General features: G+C 41.4%; 1 long non-coding RNA gene across 2 annotated transcripts; it reads left to right on the top strand.

The window, feature by feature from the left end:
- Positions 1-7,186, top strand: LOC311058482. 2 transcript variants are annotated; one of them, XR_014602064.1, is made up of 5 exons: positions 1-36; positions 272-482; positions 584-821; positions 6,795-7,000; positions 7,081-7,186. It is a non-coding gene; the product is annotated as an uncharacterized lncRNA (long non-coding RNA). The 2 variants fall into 2 exon arrangements; XR_014602065.1 differs by having other exon boundaries at positions 272-821.
- Positions 7,187-19,724: the final 12,538 nt, after the last annotated feature.

The raw sequence follows: 19,724 nt of genomic DNA, 5'->3' as shown, positions 1-19,724 counted from the left end.
GCAGCATGGTTCATGCAGGGAGAAGGAGAACACATGGTAGGCCAAAAACTGAACCTTGTAGATCTGCTACTTTGTGCGACCCTTTTGTTTGTTGTAGCTCATGCTAATGTTTAGCTTATTGTTTGAGCACATGTTACTACTGGCTTTTGTTTGTTTGGTTGCCTATTTTCTGTTGAGCACATGGAGGCTTCCCATTCTCTTTAGCACTTTAATTTAGCCAACAGCATTGTGTTTTATTATCTTATTTTAATGCATTTATTTATTATTTCAGTTTTACAAATGAAGTGACCTCCTGGTGGTGTCTGTTCTATCTGCCCTACCTGGAGACACGGGTAAAGCAGTATACATTTTATGCATTGCCTCTTTGTGGATTTTAGTGTATTTTAGTTTGTAACATCACTGTCTTTTATACAGCAGCTCTGGTGTTGAGGTTGCCCCCTCGCCTTGGCCTTGCATTGTGTGCACCATTACTGCAACACAAAGTAGGTTTTAAGCTGTTTTGTTCTTTTAATGATTTGAATATAATGTTTTATAGTGTGATACTAGGGCTGGCAACTAATGCGTTTTGTTTGTCTCCTTAAAGGGACCACACCGGCCACTGTTTTCCACTGTTAATTTACTCTTTTTGTTTTGTTTGTTTGAGCCATCTAGCCAAGGTACACTGTAGGCATAGGTTTTAACATTTATCCATATTGGCATATTTTAACTGTTTCTCTGTTACAGTTTAATTCATGTAACCCTGTTCAAGGCCGGGTCCGCCCTGCTGCACACGGCTCTCCTCTCAGCTTGGGACTGCACTGGGGACCCCTTTGGTTTTATTGGTGTGTATTCATATAACCTGGCACTGCATGTTTTGTATTTGAGTTTTGTATTTATATTGCATAATTTCTTTGAGGCCTGTCCCCTTTTCTTTTCCCCTAGTTATTTTGGTATTCACTGTGTGCACCCGCCCTTCCTTATAATGTGAGAGGTAACTGTTAGATTGCCATTTTAATACTAAATACCTTGCCTTAAATACCTTAATTGTTGTCCTAGTTTGTAATAGACAGTGATGTGTTTTGTAATTTTATGGTAATAAAGTTGTTATATTTTTCCACAAACTGCCTCTAGTAAAATAATTGTTCCTGTTTAAGGGAAGTTGAACAGTATAAGGTTTAGGGGTTCCTCCTGCCTCCTCCACAAGCATATCACAGTGGTACTACTCAGTTACTACAGTAATAATGTGTTACATTATAAATCTCACGTGGCCGCTTATAATGTAATAAAAGTTCATAATGTAGTAATGTCTCATATTGTTGAGAAAAGTGAAGTGTTACATCATATTAATCATGGTCACCCCTGTCCGTCCGTGTGTCCGTCCGTCCGTGTGTCTGTCCGTGTGTCTGTTAGCCCGGCCGCTGCAAAACTGTGCAAACACACTCCCTGGATGCCAAACCCGAACATCTGCCCCAAAATTTTCAGATTGTCCTGTTATAGCGCCACCAGGAGGCCGATTTGTGCAAAACACATTTTTGGATATCACTCCTACAGATTTTGTCCAAACCTCATGCAAATCGGTACACAGTATCTATATAGTCATGTGATCAACACGGGTCTCTCTCGATTTTTTATATTCTATCCTGATTGGCTAAGATTGGCTTCCAAAGTTTGCAAGATTGGTTCGTTTTGAACAAAATGCCTCAAATCATGAATACAGTGTCCGATTGAAAGGCCTAAGAAGAAATAGACCCTTTTCACATTGGCCTATTATAGCGCCACCAGGAGGCCACAATAACCTCCCTGACCTGGCGGAGACCTGTGCCCCGAGGAGCACTTTTTCTGGTTACATTATGCAGTGTTATTACATTATGAGTGGCTACGCAAGATTCTTAATGTAACACATTATTACATTATGGGCTCATGATTTTATTACATTATGAGCTGATTATTACATTATGAGCTTTTATTACATTTAGTTTATTACATTATGAGCCGTTATTACATTATGAGTTGCTGTAGCAACTCATAATGTAATAACTGCTCATAATGTAATACATTTACAGTAATAAACCGGGCTAACGGTGCCAGAGATTAGCTGTTCACAGACAGACACACAGACGGACGGACGGACAGGGGTAAAACATACACTCTCGCCATGCCTTTCGACCTGGCGGAGACAATAACGGCTCAAATTGTTGTTTCCTGGCAAGTATGATGGTCAGTATCATGGTCGGTATAATGTCAATATCATGTACGTATCATGGTCTGTAGAATGTCAGTTTCATGGTCAGTATCATGGTCAGTTTAATGTCAGTATCATGGTCGGTATCATGGCCGGTATCATGGCCAGTATCATGGTTAATTATGGTCAGTATCATATCAATATCATGGTCAGTATCATGGTGACCATGAAACTGACCATGATACTGACCATGGTACTGACCATGATACTGGTACTGACCATGGTACTGATACTGACCATGATACTGACCATGGTATGGACCATGATACTGATACTGACCATGGTACTGATACTGACCATGGTACTGACAGAATCAGAATCAGGTTTATTGTCACATCACAGGTTTACAAGGTAAACAAGTGGGTGAAATTCGTTTTTGTACAACACTCCCATCGCAACGTTAAATTCCGTAGAAAGAAGAGTGGGGAGAGAGAAAAAGAAGAGGGGTAGGGGGTTAAGTGGGAAGGAGATCAACAGAGAACAATAGAAGGCCAAAAACAAGTTATCTACATATTTACAAAGTACCTGAGATAAGAGACAAACTAAGGTGCCTGAGCATAGCAGCAATGTATGTATACTGTGCATGATATACTTATAGACGCTAAGGTGCTTAGAGAGAAAAAGAGCGCAATAATGAAAAATCAAAAAAAGTTTGTGCATTATACATGGGGATTAAGGTGCAGGGTCAGTGCGTGTTCACCTAAGGGTGGACTGACCCTGGTATAATCCGCAAGTAGCTCCATGAAGGAGAGCAACAAAAAGTAATCTTTAGCATTTTGACTAAAGCTTTTGCCACAAAGAGTACATTTAAAACCCTTTCTCCTGTGTGTATCAACATGTGTTTTTTAAGATTAGCATTTTGACTAAAGCTTTTGTCACAAACTGTACACCTGAAGGGTTTTTTTTCCGCTGGTATGATTCCTCATAAGTCCAAGTCATTTTTCCTGGTATAATAATCCACAGGTGTGTGACCATAATTAACCATGATACTGGCCATGATACTGGTCATGATACCGACCATGATACTGACCATGGTACTGACCATGGTACTGATACTGACCATTTACAGTAATAAACCGGGCTAACGGTGCCAGAGATTAGCTGTTCACAGACAGACACACAGACGGACGGACGGACGGACAGGGGTAAAACATACTCTCTCGCCATGCCTTTCAACCTGGCGGAGACAATAACGGCTCAAATTGTTTTTTCCTGGCAAGTATGATGGTCAGTATCATGGTCGGTATAATGTCAATATCATGTACTTATCATGGTCTGTAGAATGTCAGTTTCATGGTCAGTATCATGGTCAGTATCATGGTCAGTTTAATGTCAGAATCATGGTCAGTATCATGGTCGGTATCATGGCCAGTATCATGGCCAGTATCATGGTTAATTATGGTCAGTATCATATCAATATCATGGTCAGTATCATGGTGACCATGAAACTGACCATGATACTGACCATGGTATGGACCATGATACTGATACTGACCATGGTGCTGATACTGACCATGATACTGACCATAATTAACCATGATACTGGCCATGATACTGGTCATGATACCGACCATGATACTGACCATGATACTGACCATGGTACTGATACTGACCATGGTACTGACCATGATACTGACCTTGATACTGACCATGATACTGATCATGGTACTGTGGTAAATATTGATACACATTTATGGACTTATAGAGCCAATCTGAACACACACACAGAGACATGAGGCTGATATTGAGTGGTCTACAGCACATTCCAGAGAACACTAGATGTCCAGTTCAAAGGATGCTTCCCAGAGGGCATCTGACCTTAGCTGACCTCTAGGATCTTGGGGTGTTGCTCTTCTGCACAATGGACACACACACACACACACACACACACACACACACACACACACACACACACACACACACACACACACACACACACACACACACACACACACACACACACACAGAGGAGATGTAGCACACACACCTAGCTCCGTGCACATCCAATGTATGCAAGTACATACACACACATGTGAAGTCTGCCTATAAATACTGTGTGGACAAAGAAACCGTCCCTTCTTGTCCCTTCCCTCCTTGCCCTTCTTCTTCTTGCTCTGTTCTGTTCCGGCCACACCAAGGCTGACATGTGCTCTGGTGCTCTGTACTCTGTTTTGTCCAATAAATCGACTTGAGGAACATTACTGGTCTGGACCTTTCAACTTCTTCTATGCAACTTTTACTACATTTGGCGAACCAGCCAGGACGTGTAAATGGTTTGGTCTTTTTTAGACTACAGTGCTGGACACTGGAGTGTCTGTGACCGTTCCACACGAGAAGAACTTGAGAAGAGGAGTACAAGCTGTGATTTTCTTTTGGGAAGAACATTTTTTTGAAAGCTCATCCGGACCAGATGCAGACCATCTTCCTACACAGATGCACCAGAGGAGCAGGCTATGGAAAATTGACAAGACCTGATCTTCAACAGATCTACGATGGAACCTCACAGCATCAACCCCTGTGACGACATGGAAGAAAAGAAGTAAAAAGAGGGTTACAGGAAAACTTCAGAGTAGTATGGCCAGAGGACAGCAGCATGTTGGCTTGCTAGCTGCACAGACAGCTGCAGCAAGGATGCAACCAGGGAACAGCACTCAGCACTGAGGGGCACAGATGGCCCCCACCCATTCTTTGCCTATGCCACAGGATCCATCTCTGCTCCGTGTGACTGGACTTTGTGTTTGTGGACTGGATGGAAGGTTTAACATGTTTCAATGTTTGTCTGTCTTTTCAACAGGTTGTTTGTTGATGTTATATGTTTGTTGATATTTAGTTGACTAAATTGACATGAGGAGTATTAGAGGAAAGTTGACATGTGTAATAAAAAGAGTCAACGAGGTATTTGCCACGAATGTGAAGATTATTTGTTTTTATGGCCTAACCTCTGGCATTTTAACATTTCAATTGAGCGGGTCCGACAGAGGTTCGGAAGCTCTTGGCCTTGGAAAACAGAGATTTAAAGTACAAACAGATGTATTATCTTACATGTCCTAAATTTGAAGATTGGGGAGAGTTTTTACACACAAACCAGCAGATCTATTGTTCTGTAAGTGAGTGACGACGAAGCTGTATCAACTAGTGTTTTGTTGAATGTATGTTGGTTATATGTTTGTGATAATGGTGATTTAAACTGCGGAGTGTTTGGCTGCCGTTTTATTGCAGTGTTGTGAAGGATTATTTTTCACTCTCTGGTCTCTTGTATTAAATGTGGAGTTTTTTATTTTTGTTGTTGAGTACATATGGACATGGTGACTAGAAAGGGTAGAAAGTCCCTAGAGAGCACATGGTTCATTGTGATGTTGTGAATATGTTTAACATTTTTTCCCAGAGTTTAAGGAACAGAGAGACCTGCACACTGATTGGAAGGGGAATGCATTTCGATGCGACGTGAGCATCCTATGTATTTTCTGTGAATAAGATTTTCTGAGTTGTTTTCTTTTTAAGCTTGTTTTATTGGGAAATAAGTTCCAGTGTTGCCGGTTATCGTCAGACGAGCGTCATGTGATCCATGGCTACGCAGTGATCGTAAGCCGACACGTTTCTAAATACTGATATTCTTGCATGATTTGTGAAACAGTTTGTCTAGTTTTATTTTGAAATTGAATGTGAATCACCTTATGACAATACTGTGTAATCTTAATGCCTGTTTTATGTTGGTCTGATTGTGTCACAGTACTTTGTCTATCAAGGGGGGCCAATGAGATGTTGTGATGTGATGATTTCTGTCTTTTTGAGGAGTATGTTTTTGAAGTATGGTTTTCTTACTTGTGTTTGATTTTCTTCATTGTACCCTTGTTTACGAAGGACCTTTTGGGCCCTCCGTAGGGGGGAATGTGGTAAATATTGATACACATTTATGGACTTATAGAGCCAATCTGAACACACACACACAGAGACATGAGGCTGATATTGAGTGGTCTACAGCACATTCCAGAGAACACTAGATGTCCAGTTCAAAGGATGCTTCCCAGAGGGCATCTGACCTTAGCTGACCTCTAGGATCTTGGGGTGTTGCTCTTCTGCACAATGGACACACACACACACACACACACACACACACATACACAAACAAGAGGATGTAACACACATACCTACGTGCACACTGAAGTACATCCATACATGCACACACACACATAGGATACACACTGTTTAGACATCTGGTTCAGAGCACACACACCACATGCACAAACCTATAGGAACAGCATGCATGTGCATAGACACTGGGTATAAATATCCACTCTGAGCTGAGTTCTCTCAATTTTCCTGCTGAAAGCTGCCATGACCTGTCCTGTGTAACCATGTAAGTAATTATCTTCTCTCCTTAATAAAATCAACTGAGGAGAAGAAATGCCTTGACTCCTTAATTCTCCTTAAACAAGGGCAAATAGCCCCACAGATTAATGCATTTGACCACAGTACTGACCTTGGTACTGACCATGAGACCATTATACTGACCATGATACTGACCATGATAATGATACTGACCATTTGTGGTATTGCTCTATGACCATACTAGCGGCCAGGCATCAGTGAATCAGGCACGGAAGCAGCTATTCACCTAGAAGAGCAGAACAATTGATGGACTCCCCCCAACACGAGCTGCACTGATTCAACATACTAAGAGGGCAGCCTACCAAGCTGGCCACTGCTGGGGACAGGCGATGGTTGCAGCCCCTGAACTCCCATCCCCAGGTGAATGGGGGTGGAAGAGGAAGGAGACAGGTGAATGCAAATAATTTAATCCACTTCTTTACACTTGTAAACCTGTGATCTGACAATAAATCTGATTCTAATTTTGACAGGAGGATGGGAAGTGCACTGGACCACACAGAAGCGAGCCTGGCCTGTCGGGAACTCTTCCGCTGTGGTTGCAAAAAGGGATGCAGTGGACAATGCAGATGTGTTAAGTCAGCACTTCAGTGTACTACCCTTTGCTACTGTGGTGGACTGTGCAACTAACATTGTGTAGATTATCTGGCTTTATTGAATAGACCCCTTAACAGACGACGTCACACTGCTAAGAACCATTATGTGCGGAACCAGTATGTGCGCAATGAAACCCATTCTATCAGGTCTCGCTAGGACGCACCTCACTAGCCAACACACAAGAGGGGGTTGGGGTGTGCTGAAACCAGCGCACCCCAAAACAACAGGTTGAGAATTGATTGCGTGAAACATTCACCTGTGCGTCCAGTCTCAATGTTGGTAAACAAATAATTGGTCTATATGCCATTAGGCTATGACTCATGAGTACTCTGTCTTTGTTGTGTCTTATAGTCCATTTAAAATAATTATGCAATACTACTACTAATAAAAGAGTGAAAACAGTGAAGTACTGCATTCTTGACTCTCACGTGTCAGTTTGAAAACATGTAGGCTACTGTACTACATCATTACATATTTTGAGGGGTTTACAATTATCTAATTAACTGAATGCCAGATATATGTAGTTAGGTAGTAGCATGTTGTAAATAGTACCACTGTATTCCTCATCCTTGAAAATGTAGGATTAGTCACCAGAATCAAGATCCTAGGTGGTCTAGCACCTGAGTTATTGGTAAAATGACAGCAGGTGGCGGCCATTTTGGAAAATGGCTGCCATAGTTACCACAGGACAAAACTGCGATGGCCCTATAGCCAAAAATGTTCCTTATGGCATGCCCTAACGGTGTGCCAAATGTCATGCTTTTATCGTAAAGTGTACGATTTTTGCTCGAAACGGCCGGACTAATATTGTGTTGAGTTTATGGACGGTTAGCTTGGTTTGTTATCGGTTCATGAAATACAGATTGAAAAGTATTATAAAAAAATGACAAACATCACTGAGTGTTAATTAGGTGTGTAAGCCTATTAGTGATCTGTTTAATGTTTTGTTTCAAATACACTTTCTTTTCTCTTTTTATCCCACGATTTTTGTATCCCATTTTTTTCACCCAGTGCCAATTGACTAAGCTGTAATCCTGGGCACTACTCTCCCTCTGCCAGCCTGGGGGAGAGCCCCGAACTGAGCTCACTGACCATGATTCTGAGCTCAAGTAGAACTGCTATTAAAAATATATATGTATTGAATATGTATATTCTTTTAAAGCGAACATTTGTAACTCAAATCTTTGCTTCTAGGCGGGGGTCCCTGGAACAACATGGTCTCCCCTACGTCCGTGTTCAAATACATATCACTTTGGGGGTCCTTGACATGAAAAAGTTTGAGAACCACTGATATAGCATCATTTTTTAAAACAATTTGTAGACTCCCTCAGAAGCAAAGATTTGAGTTACAAATGTTCACTTAAAAATATATAAATATATATTCAACAATTTGCACATATTTTCACGACAAAGATAGCATATCTACAAGCGCATAGCCAGCCAAGGATATGAAGACTGACAGATGAATTCCCCCAATCACATGACACCCCTCTACTACTTGCCCCGCCCGTTCTCTGTCTCTGCCACATTCTCTGCTGTGAATCCCTATTCCCACAGAACCAACCTGGCAACCTGCACTGCAGCTGCACTGCAGGAGAGATCACTGAGAGCGACAGAGTCACAGAGCCCAAACAAATTAATACTAATCTAAATACATATGGAAGCCACACAAGACAGCACACACACCTTGCCCATCATCTCAGTCTTGCCAGAGGGCTAAGCGTTCCTTTCTGATAACATTGGTGAGTTGCTACAAACTTTTGTTAGCTACTTTAGCAGCTAAGCAGGTGTTTTGTAGTGATACAAGGACAGGACCATTGCTAAAAATGCATTGCTTGATTTGTTTACCTCTTGTTCAGCATAAGGTATATTGAAGGACTTTGAATGAAAGAAATGTATTTCTGCAACAAAGGAATGTGGTGCTATGGATAATAAGAACAAACTAAACCAGAGTTGAGTTTGCTACTCTTTCTGTAAAGTGTGTTGAAAATGAAAGGTTTGAATTGTACATAGCAAAGGAAGGTATTTGATATGACTGTATTTCATACATTATGGTTAAAAAACACGTCATTATTTCATGTCATTATAAGCCCTTGAAAAAGGTTAAAAACAGTGTTTCATGAGTTAAAAACAACTGCTAAAAAATCATCACTTATTAGAATAAGTGATGATGTCGAAGTCATCTGCCTTAATTCATTGTAAAGTAATTACAGTAATGCTGACTGATCGTCAAAGCCATGTTAAAAAGCACTTTCAGTACAGTTTGAATGTTCTATTATTTACATTTGGAGCTTAAGTGAGCTAGTGTTATGATAGCCACCTGTTGTTCTTGCACAACGTATGGGAAACTAACAGAGTATTTTATTTGTTTTTGTACTGTCTTGCCAGTTCTTACGTTGATCTTTGGATCGTAATCAATTCATGATCAGTTCAAGTCTTATATCTTTCGGTGGGGACCGCTACACACAACTTGATGAAATTGTCTGAAAATTCCAATGCACTGCATGATTCTTTGATGCCTCTTATTCCACATGATGAACAAGAAAGGCAAAATGATTGGTTCTCAAAGGTCAATAAATATAAAGATGGATTCATTAAAGATGTTGATGCCTGGTTCTCAGTAGCCAGAGGACCCCCAAGCCAACCTCAGCTAGAGGCTCATGACAGGCCTACTGAAAGGCCCCAGCAGCAGAAGTAAAAGTAAAGCAAGTAAAAGTCTGGAATTCAAAATGTACTCGAGTTAAAAGTACAGAAGTATTGGCATCAAAATGTACTTAAAGTACCAAAAGTAAAAGTACTCATTTTGCAGAAATGTCCCATTTCAAGTTTTCAAAATGTATACAAATCTTTTGAAAATAGCAGATCTACAAGCTCACAATGTGTCGCATCGCGATGCATTATGAGCTTGTAGATCGGCTATAACTATTTTCAAAAGATTTGTATGCATTTGAAAACTTGAAAAGGGACATTCTGCATGAGTACTTTTACTTTTGCTACTTTAAGTACATATACTTTGGTACTTTATGCCATTACTTTTTTACTTTTACTCAAGTCAATTTAGAATTCTGGTTTTACTTACGTATTTCTATATTGCAGTATTGATTGTTTTACTTAAGTAAAACATTTGAGTACTTTTTCCACTACTGGTCTATCAGGGGCGTCAATTGGGTATAGCAAGGTATGACATTATTTTCAATCATACATGCAAGCATTAAAAGGATATGCTGCTTGCTATTTTCCAAATGGAATAGTTACAAGACATGTGCTTCATAAAATAAAATCATGAATGTGATCTATGTCTACAGCATTGATTATTATGTTATTAAATTACTGTAAAATAACTACAAATTCAAATTAGAACAAAATGATGGCTTTCACAAGGTATTATATTCTCCACAACACTTGTATTCCCTATGGTATATACCCAAATGGTATATTCCCCGGTTCAGTAGGTCAGCACAGGTGCAATGCATTATTGTTAAGATTTTTTTCTAGTCAGTGGCAGACAGTTGTACCACTGTTTGACTAATCATGCCTGTTTCATTAAGTTCATCTTAAGGTATAACAGCACTAGTCTTTCTTTCCAAAATTTGGGGTTCCTCCCTGGGGGAGACTAGGGTTGGATCTGGACGTCATGGCTGCACGTCATTGAGCTGGACGTCTAACGATGACACACGAAAGAAGAGGACGCCTGAGTATCACTTCTGTTTGTAATCTATGTAATATCTGTTTGTTTATCTTTGTAATATATGTTTCATTTTGTTGATTTGCAGTGACCTTTGCAGTTGCATCATGGCGAGGTAACTACACAATCCAAACCGCACACACACACACAGGCACACCGGAAAAAGTGGAGTGGATTCCTGGAGCTACCCCCCCCCCCCTCCTCTCACACAAACACGGTATACAGCTGGTTGCCTCATTCATTCGTTCGCCACCACGGTAAAGGTCGTGGGGCATTTTTATTTTGTCTTTATTTCATTTTGGTTAACCAAGGTTTCAATACATTTGTGAATAACCTGTTTTGAAGGAACAGTGGGTTGTGAATAGTGACTCTCTGTGAACTGACACTAAACTGCGTGGTATTGGACAAACTGTGGACTGGATTGGGGATTATTTTACAATACAAAGTCAAACTGAGGTTTTTTGTGTCTGTGTATTTCATTCATTCTGTTGTTTATTGAGTTGAAGGTATTCTTTTGTGGGTAATCAATCCCTGGTTTCAGGTTTTAAGGTTCATTTGGTTCTACTAATTGTGCATTTAAATCCTGTGTAAGGTTGGCTTTTAAAAAAGTGTTTTTTTTTGTCCAGACTGGACTAAATTCGTGTTAGGCTTTGGCCTAACTGGCACCCCAAACAGTAATATCAAAGCTAAACCGTTACATAAAAAGTGGCACCCCAGATGTTTAAAAGGACCTCAATCTCAAGCAAAAACAACTGAGTTCACAGGTGCAAAACCGGATCATTTTCAACAAACAAAGGAACAAACAAGCAAAACTGTGCAAACAAGCTCAGTGGGAAATAACAATTTTATTTATTCAAACGCAATCAAAAAGGGAACATTTGCAATTTCAAAATGGAAAAGTTTGATGGAAACTTGTGGGTCTTTGATGAAATAGAAACTCAGCACCCGTGTTGGTGTCAAACCCACCACCCTCAAACAAATCATCACCACCACCACCACCCTCAAACAATGTCAACTCAAGCTAACCAGCCTCAAATACATGAACCGGATGGAAATTCACCTGCAGTAAGTGAAATAAATCAGATCAATGAACCGGATGGAAATTCACCTGCAATAAGTGAAATAAATCAGATCAATGAACCGGATGGACATTCAACTGCAATGAGTGAGCATGAACTGGAAATTGAAACGCCATACTGAAGTTCTGAGGGTTGTAAATATTGCTCTGCCCCTATTGTACACAATTTGGAACACACTCAATCATCAGTAGCAACATGCTTGAAAAATCTGGAGACCATGAATACAGAAATATTAACAATATTAACACTACTTCAGTGGCTGGAACTGCTGTTCAAACCACACTACAAACCAGTTCTCCTGTCATCCCACCTACTGCACCATCTGGTAAGGCGCATCAACATCTGCAGTCCACGCTACGCACTGGTGGAGGTACACGTCGGGAGAACGTACAAGGTGACCTGCGAGGAGGATTTATGGGCAAATCTCCCATTAAACTCCAATTAACCACCTTTGGACAGCGTGAGGACACCTCAGATCTATTGCGTTATTTGGAAAAGTGCCGTGACTTTCTCGCCATGCAGCCCCTGTTGGATGAGGAACTCATTGTGACACTCAGGAATGTGTTGCATGGCACTGCCAGAGACTAGTGGGATGTAGTAGGCCAGGAGACCAACACCTGGGCGTGTTGGTCTATGAGGACGAATTGGCTGAGAGTTCGAACCCGAGTACAGGGTGAAGACGAAAGCCTTAGACATTTTGCCTATATGTACAGGTCTCTGTGCCAACGTTGGCAGCCTCAGCACAAGCAAGCTGCGAAGCAGTGGAGTGAACACGGTGGATTGCGTTGGTTCGACTTGGACAACAGCTGGCAAAAGACAGGGAAAATCGGCATGTTTATGACCAGAGAGTACAGACAACAACACCAAAAACAAGACAGAATAATGCTGTAAAAGTCACAGTCACTGTGAATACAACCACTTCTTCCAAAGCTCCAGCACCGTTCTGTTGGCGTTGCAAGGGCACACATGCTCCTGCTACACGTCCCCTTGCAGATGATGGAAAGAAAAGTAAGGGATATCAGTCTTTTTCAGGACAAGGTCCCCAGGCTGGTGCCAACACGGTAACTTCTGTGCAATTATTTTCCCTGAATTTTTCCGCATCTCACCCACTTAAACAAACCTCAAAGCAGCCATCACTCCATTTGATGGTGCCCGTAGCGATAGGACATTGGAAAGGGAGAGCGATTGTGGACACTGGCTCCTCCTTCACACTGCTTAATCGGGGCCTATGGACAGCAATGAAGGAAAGGGGAAAAGGTGACATGACTCCTTGGACTAAGGGTCCCATATACTTGGCCGATGGAGAGCAGAAAACACCAGTGGGTCAGAGTGAAGTGAAGTACAACTTACATGGCAACTTACAATGGACTCAAGCCACTGCTGTAGGTGTTAGCTTTCGCTAGCAGAAGCCTAAACAAAGCGGAGAGAAATTACTCAACCAGCGAACTGGAGTGCCTAGCTGTTGTGTGGTCCGGAAATAATAAAATCTTCGGACTTTATTATTTTTTTCTAGATAAACTTTATTTTGACGCGCTATTCCTCCCACAGTTTGGGCCTGACAGACTGCAGTATGCTTATGCAGACTGCCTATCACATAATCACCTCTGTGTCCTGTACAGGCCACCATCGGAGGCCGGTCTCTTTGATGTGGGACCTGAGACGAGGGCGTGGCTGCACGTCATTGAGCTGGACATCTGATGATGACACACGAAAGAAGGAAAACGCCTGAGTATCACTTCAGTTTTTAATATATTGTAATATATGTATTATCTGTTTGTTTATGTTTTTAATATACGTTTCATTTTGTCTCTCTGTTGATTTTCAGTGACCTTTCGAGTTACATCATGGCAAGGTAACGACACAATCCAAACCCCTACCAAAGTGTGTATGTGTGCGCGATTTAGTGTTGACTATAGTAGACTATAGATCTTCCGGGTTTCTTCTTCTTTCTTTCAAGATAAAGTTTATTTTGCCGCGCTACTACTCCCACAGTTTGGGCCTGACAGACTGCACAGTATGCTTATGCAGACTGCCTATCACATCATCACATCTGTGTCCTGTACAGGCCACCATCGGAGACCGGTCTCTTTGATGTGGGACCTGAGACGAGGGCGTGGCTGCACGTCATTGAGCTGGACATCTGATGATGACACACGAAAGAAGGAAAACGCCTGAGTATCACTTCAGTTTTTAATATATTGTAATATATGTATTATCTGTTTGTTTATGTTTTTAATATATGTTTCATTTTGTCTCTCTGTTGATTTTCAGTGACCTTTCGAGTTACATCATGGCAAGGTAACGACACAATCCAAACCCCTACCAAAGTGTGTATGTGTGCGCGATTTAGTGTTGACTATAGTAGACTATAGATCTTCCGGGTTTCTTCTTCTTCCTTTCAAGATAAAGTTTATTTTGCCGCGCTACTACTCCCACAGTTTGGGCCTGACAGACTGCACAGTATGCTTATGCAGACTGCCTATCACATAATCACCTCTGTGTCCTGTACAGGCCACCATCGGAGGCCGGTCTCTTTGATGTGGGACCTGAGACGAGGGCGTGGCTGCACGTCATTGAGCTGGACATCTGATGATGACACACGAAAGAAGGAAAACGCCTGAGTATCACTTCAGTTTTTAATATATTGTAATATATGTATTATCTGTTTGTTTATGTTTTTAATATATGTTTCATTTTGTCTCTCTGTTGATTTTCAGTGACCTTTCGAGTTGCATCATGGCAAGGTAACGACACAATCCAAACCCCTACCAAAGTGTGTATGTGTGCGCGATTTAGTGTTGACTATAGTAGACTATAGATCTTCCGGGTTTCTTCTTCTTTCTTTCAAGATAAAGTTTATTTTGCCGCGCTACTACTCCCACAGTTTGGGCCTGACAGACTGCACAGTATGCTTATGCAGACTGCCTATCACATAATCACCTCTGTGTCCTGTACAGGCCACCATCGGAGGCCGGTCTCTTTGATGTGGGACCTGAGACGAGGGCGTGGCTGCACGTCATTGAGCTGGACATCTGATGATGACACACGAAAGAAGGAAGATGCCTGAGTATCACTTCTGTTTTTAATATATGTATTATCTGTTTGTTTATGTTTTTAGACTATAGTAATCTTCCGACTTTCTTATTCTTTCTTTCAAGATAAAGTTTATTTTGCTGCGCTACTACTCCTACAGTTTGGGCCTGACAGACTGCACAGCATGCTTATGCAGACTGCCTATCACATAATCACCTCTGTGTCCTGTACAGACCATGTGGGACCTGAGACGAGGGAGTGGCTGCACGTCATTGAGCTGGACATCTGATGATGATACACGCAAGAAGGAAGGCGCCTAAGTATCACTTCTGCTTTTAATATATTGTAATATATGTATTATCTGTTTGTTTATGTTTGTAATATGTTTAATTTTGTCTCGCTGTTGATTTGCAGTGACCTTCAGATTAATCAAACTGTGTGATGAAGCAAGGGAAAGTCATTCATCATTGGTGGTTTTGCCATTACCTGAGGAGGAAATTGCAAGGCAAAATTCATGGTTTCAACCAAAAATGTATATTCTGGAAGGTTTTGTACAGGATGTACACCTGTGGCTATCAGAGGTGAAACAGCAAATGCATGTCATTATTCAGAAGGAACTACCAATACATGTCACTGTTGAAAAGGAGCCACAAACACCGGTCACTGCTGAAAGTGAAATGTGGAGTGCTGTACATTCTGATGACATTGGACCCCATGACAGTATATCAAATGTATCAAAATCCACACACAAATCCACTCCATCAAAATTATCTTCAACTTCATCTGCTCATCATAGCTCAGGCTGAAAAGGCTGCTCTCATGGAACAGGTGGCTGGCTTACACAAAAATATGAAATTGAAGCATAACAGGAACAACTCAGAATGCAAAAGGAGCAACTGGAAATGGAGACTCAGCTGGAAGCAGCAAATGCAAAGGCCCATGTACTGGAAACCATGGGCCAAGGAACTCATCAAGAGTGTCAAGTGGGACAAACTCAAAGAAAGGAGCTGCTGCTCCAAAGGAAACAACCCCATTCAACCCAAATGCAAATACATACCTACCTACCTAAAAAGGAAACAATGGAAACCACAAAGCCTCCCTCCCACCCACAGGTTGTGAGACCAAAACAACCACTTCATGAAAAATCTGCCAAAGCTCATTACATGACTCCTCTAATGCAATACTCTCTCCCCAGGCAAAATGTTCAAACCGAAAATATAATAAACCAAAATGTGCAAACTGAAAATGTACAGCTTCATGGGAAAAAGAATGTTCAAGGTCATGTCACTCACACTACACCCCCTGCAGGTGATATTTGTAATGTGCTACGAAGACAGAATGAAAAAACTGCTTTACTGGTTAAGCAAAATCTGTATTCCACTTTACCACCAAGAGACATTCCAGTTTATGATGGTGACCCATTGCAATATGAAATGTTTATCAGGGCATTTGAGAGAGGAGTGGAGAAAAAGACTGACGATTACAGTGACTGCTTACATTACTTTGAACAATATACAAAAGGCCATCCATACAAGCTCGGATAAACCTGGAGGAACAAGGCATGCAAGCTACAGGAGAGGCATGGACATCGTGCTAAGCTTTCTGACCTTGTACAATTCATAGAGAGACAGGTAAAAAATACTGTCTGACCCACTGTTTGGAAACATACAAGATGCTAAGCAAACTACAACTGTCAAAACCTCAACCATCATCAAACCAAGAGACACAAGAGACATTCCAAGAAGCAGTTTTGCCACAACAGTAACACCCATAGAAACGGCAGTGCAGTCAAATGGAGTGGAAAGAAGTGTATTCATCAGCTATCATAATGATTGTCTTTTCTGCAATAAAAGTGGTCACACATTGGAGCGGTGTCCACAGATGAAATAGAGAAGACACAGAGAGAAGATGGACTACTTAAAGGAAAAGGGAGTCTGTTTTTGGCTGTTTGAAAAGAGGACACTTAAGCAGAGACTGCACAAGTCGTTTAACCTGTGATACGTGTGAACAAAACCATCCTGATATACTCCACATTGAAGAAACCAGTGGTGAGCTGTGGATTTTTGAACTAAGGGTACTGTATTTTATGACGTCACGTGCGCAGGCATGTGCACATAGCCACTTACTAATACTGTATTCAACATGTGATTATTAATGTATTTATATTTCTTATTATTTTGTTGCATTGTTAATTTGTTGTTTTTATTTTTGTTTCAATTAATCAATTATTTTATTTTCCTTTTAGTTTTATATAAAAGCCCTTTACATAGACTCACCCACAGATAAGCAGTTAAAATAATCAGACAACTTGTCTTTGTCTTGTCTCAGAGAACTGGGTGCTCTGCTAAGCAATCCCCTTCACACTCTGCAGTGCACATTCAATTCAAGTACATGGCTTTTCTCCAGTAGCCTAATGTTATGCAAAGCAGCCAGGTAGACGCTATTGAGAATGTCTCGCCACTGACGGCGCTAACCTTCAGAGGCTATTGTTTAAACTTTAAGGTGTTAACGACGGCCGCTGACGGTGAGTGCATGTTGAGCACGCGCGAGCCCCCAGCCCCCACAGTCTCATAACTAAGGGTACGCCGTACCCGCCCGTACCCCCTAGAGCTCAACCCTGGAAGAAACGGAAAAGAAATCAATAGGAAACAATGCTGTCGTCTCACCTCACACATGTGGTCATATTGGGGCCGGTGATGAAACCTCCATCTTCTCCATAGTACCCGTTCAAGTGAAGAGCCACAGGGAGACAGTGTTGCAAACATATGCATTTTTGGACCATGGAAGCACATCCACATTCTGCACTGAAAACTTAATGAGAAGGCTAAACATTACCGGACAAAAAACTAATATTCTTCTCCGCACAATGAACCAAGTGAAGCCTGAGACCAGTCACCATATCTCAGGTTTGGAAATAGCCAAGTTGGACAAAAATGATTTCATACAACTCCCTAATGTGTTCACTCATAAAACCATGCCTGTCTCACAACACAATATTCCAAAAACAACAGGGCTTGTCACCATGGCCTTATTTGAAACATATCAAACTGCAAGAAATAGACTCTGGTGTTGACCTACTGATTGGCAGAAATGCTAAGTTATTGGAACCTTTTTGGAGGTGGTTAACAGCCAGGCAGATCGACCATATGCTGTGAGGACCCTATTGGGGTGGGTCATCTATGGTCCCTTGATAGGAGACAACAATGTCAGGGATGAGACTGGCTGCACTGCTGCGGCTGTCAATCATATCATATATCCAGAAAAACAATCAGGACTTCAGTGAAAGAACAAGCAAGGAAATGGAAGCCAAGTCAGGGTAGGATGAAAGATGGACTACTGCGTGAAACAGATCTGTTCCGCAAGGTGGCTTGCCTCCCACAAGAAACGTTGGTGGTTATGTCCTCATACCCTTTCGCCATGGTCTGGAACAGCAATATTAAAGGTTACATTTTCTTTTTCTTTCAGCTAGTTCCCATCATGGCTGCACCTTCCTCGATCATCACCTGCTTGTCTCTCTCAGCACACCCTAAATTTGCTATTTGTCTTGCGTTTCAGCATCCTTCTCCCTCCGCCTCAGATAAACCATCTCTACCTCACCTCTCGCTTTATCCACCTCTCTTGCTTTATCGTCTAACCTTCTAACCTGGGCTTATACTCAAATGTAGTCATTTCTGTTCTCATCCCTCCATGTTGCTTCTAATGAGAATCGTAGCATTTTCAATCCGGCCGCCTCTAGTTCTTTGCCCTCTACTAACATGACCACTTGCCCGGTGATTTATTGACTATGGTTCACATAATTTATTTTCTGATATTGCACTAACATGTTTGTGCTGTCTTTTTCAGGTCATGTATGCCAGGGATGTGTGGTTGGAGGATGGAAAGGAGACAGAGGGTACAATTCCTAATAATTGGATCGACAGGGGTAAGGGAACCATTAGATGGCCAAATGCCAAACAAACACAACTTACAAGATGAGAAAGGACCCCCAGGAGGACTGGCTGACGTCCCAGTTAGTCAAGATAAAGATGACTTCAGGCAGGTTTTTGGATCATTTACTCAATAATTCAAGTACAAATAGTTGAATCAATGTTTACAGTTGAATTGTATAACTTCTAGTTAAAGCTTGTGAATGTGACAACTACAACCTGACCAGCCAAGCAGAGGAGGAAGAGGAGGATGTGGATGTGGTGATAAGGGAAGAGGAAACCTGTTAAAAGACAAGATGATGACTGATGTAGAGTTCATATGTTTCTCAAGTAACTTCTAAATATGAAATGTGTTAACAGAAACTGGGCCTCACATTGTAGACCATTCATGTTTTATATGACGTTTTGGACCATTATGGGTAACTTTCTTCTATAATCAATTTATAAGTCCATTGTCAAAAATGACAATCAAATGCTTTAATAAGGCTGTCTATTTTAGGTATGGATATGGATATGTTTATTTTTACTTTATATTGCAGCCGTATAGGTGCCCTCCTTTCCTATCGCACCAAGGAAGTTGCAGTCCAGCCAGGACAACAATGTGTTACTCAATGCTTGTTGAGTATTGATGTCAATTTATGAAATATGATAATGATGTATTGGGTACACACAACATGAAATCAGTTACAAGCTGATTGTTATGTTTCAGACTCTGAAAATCAAGCCCTGGATGGCCTGGTGGATGTCGTGGTGGACACCATGTCTGTCGAGTTGGAGCATGCTGAGGGGTCTTGGCA

The sequence above is a fragment of the Gymnoscopelus microlampas genome, assembly GCF_963454915.1.
Source record: "Gymnoscopelus microlampas genome assembly, chromosome: 13".
Taxonomy (NCBI): domain Eukaryota; kingdom Metazoa; phylum Chordata; class Actinopteri; order Myctophiformes; family Myctophidae; genus Gymnoscopelus; species Gymnoscopelus microlampas.
Note: the sequence above shows the minus strand (reverse complement) of the source record. Positions and strands in the feature narration are given on the sequence as shown.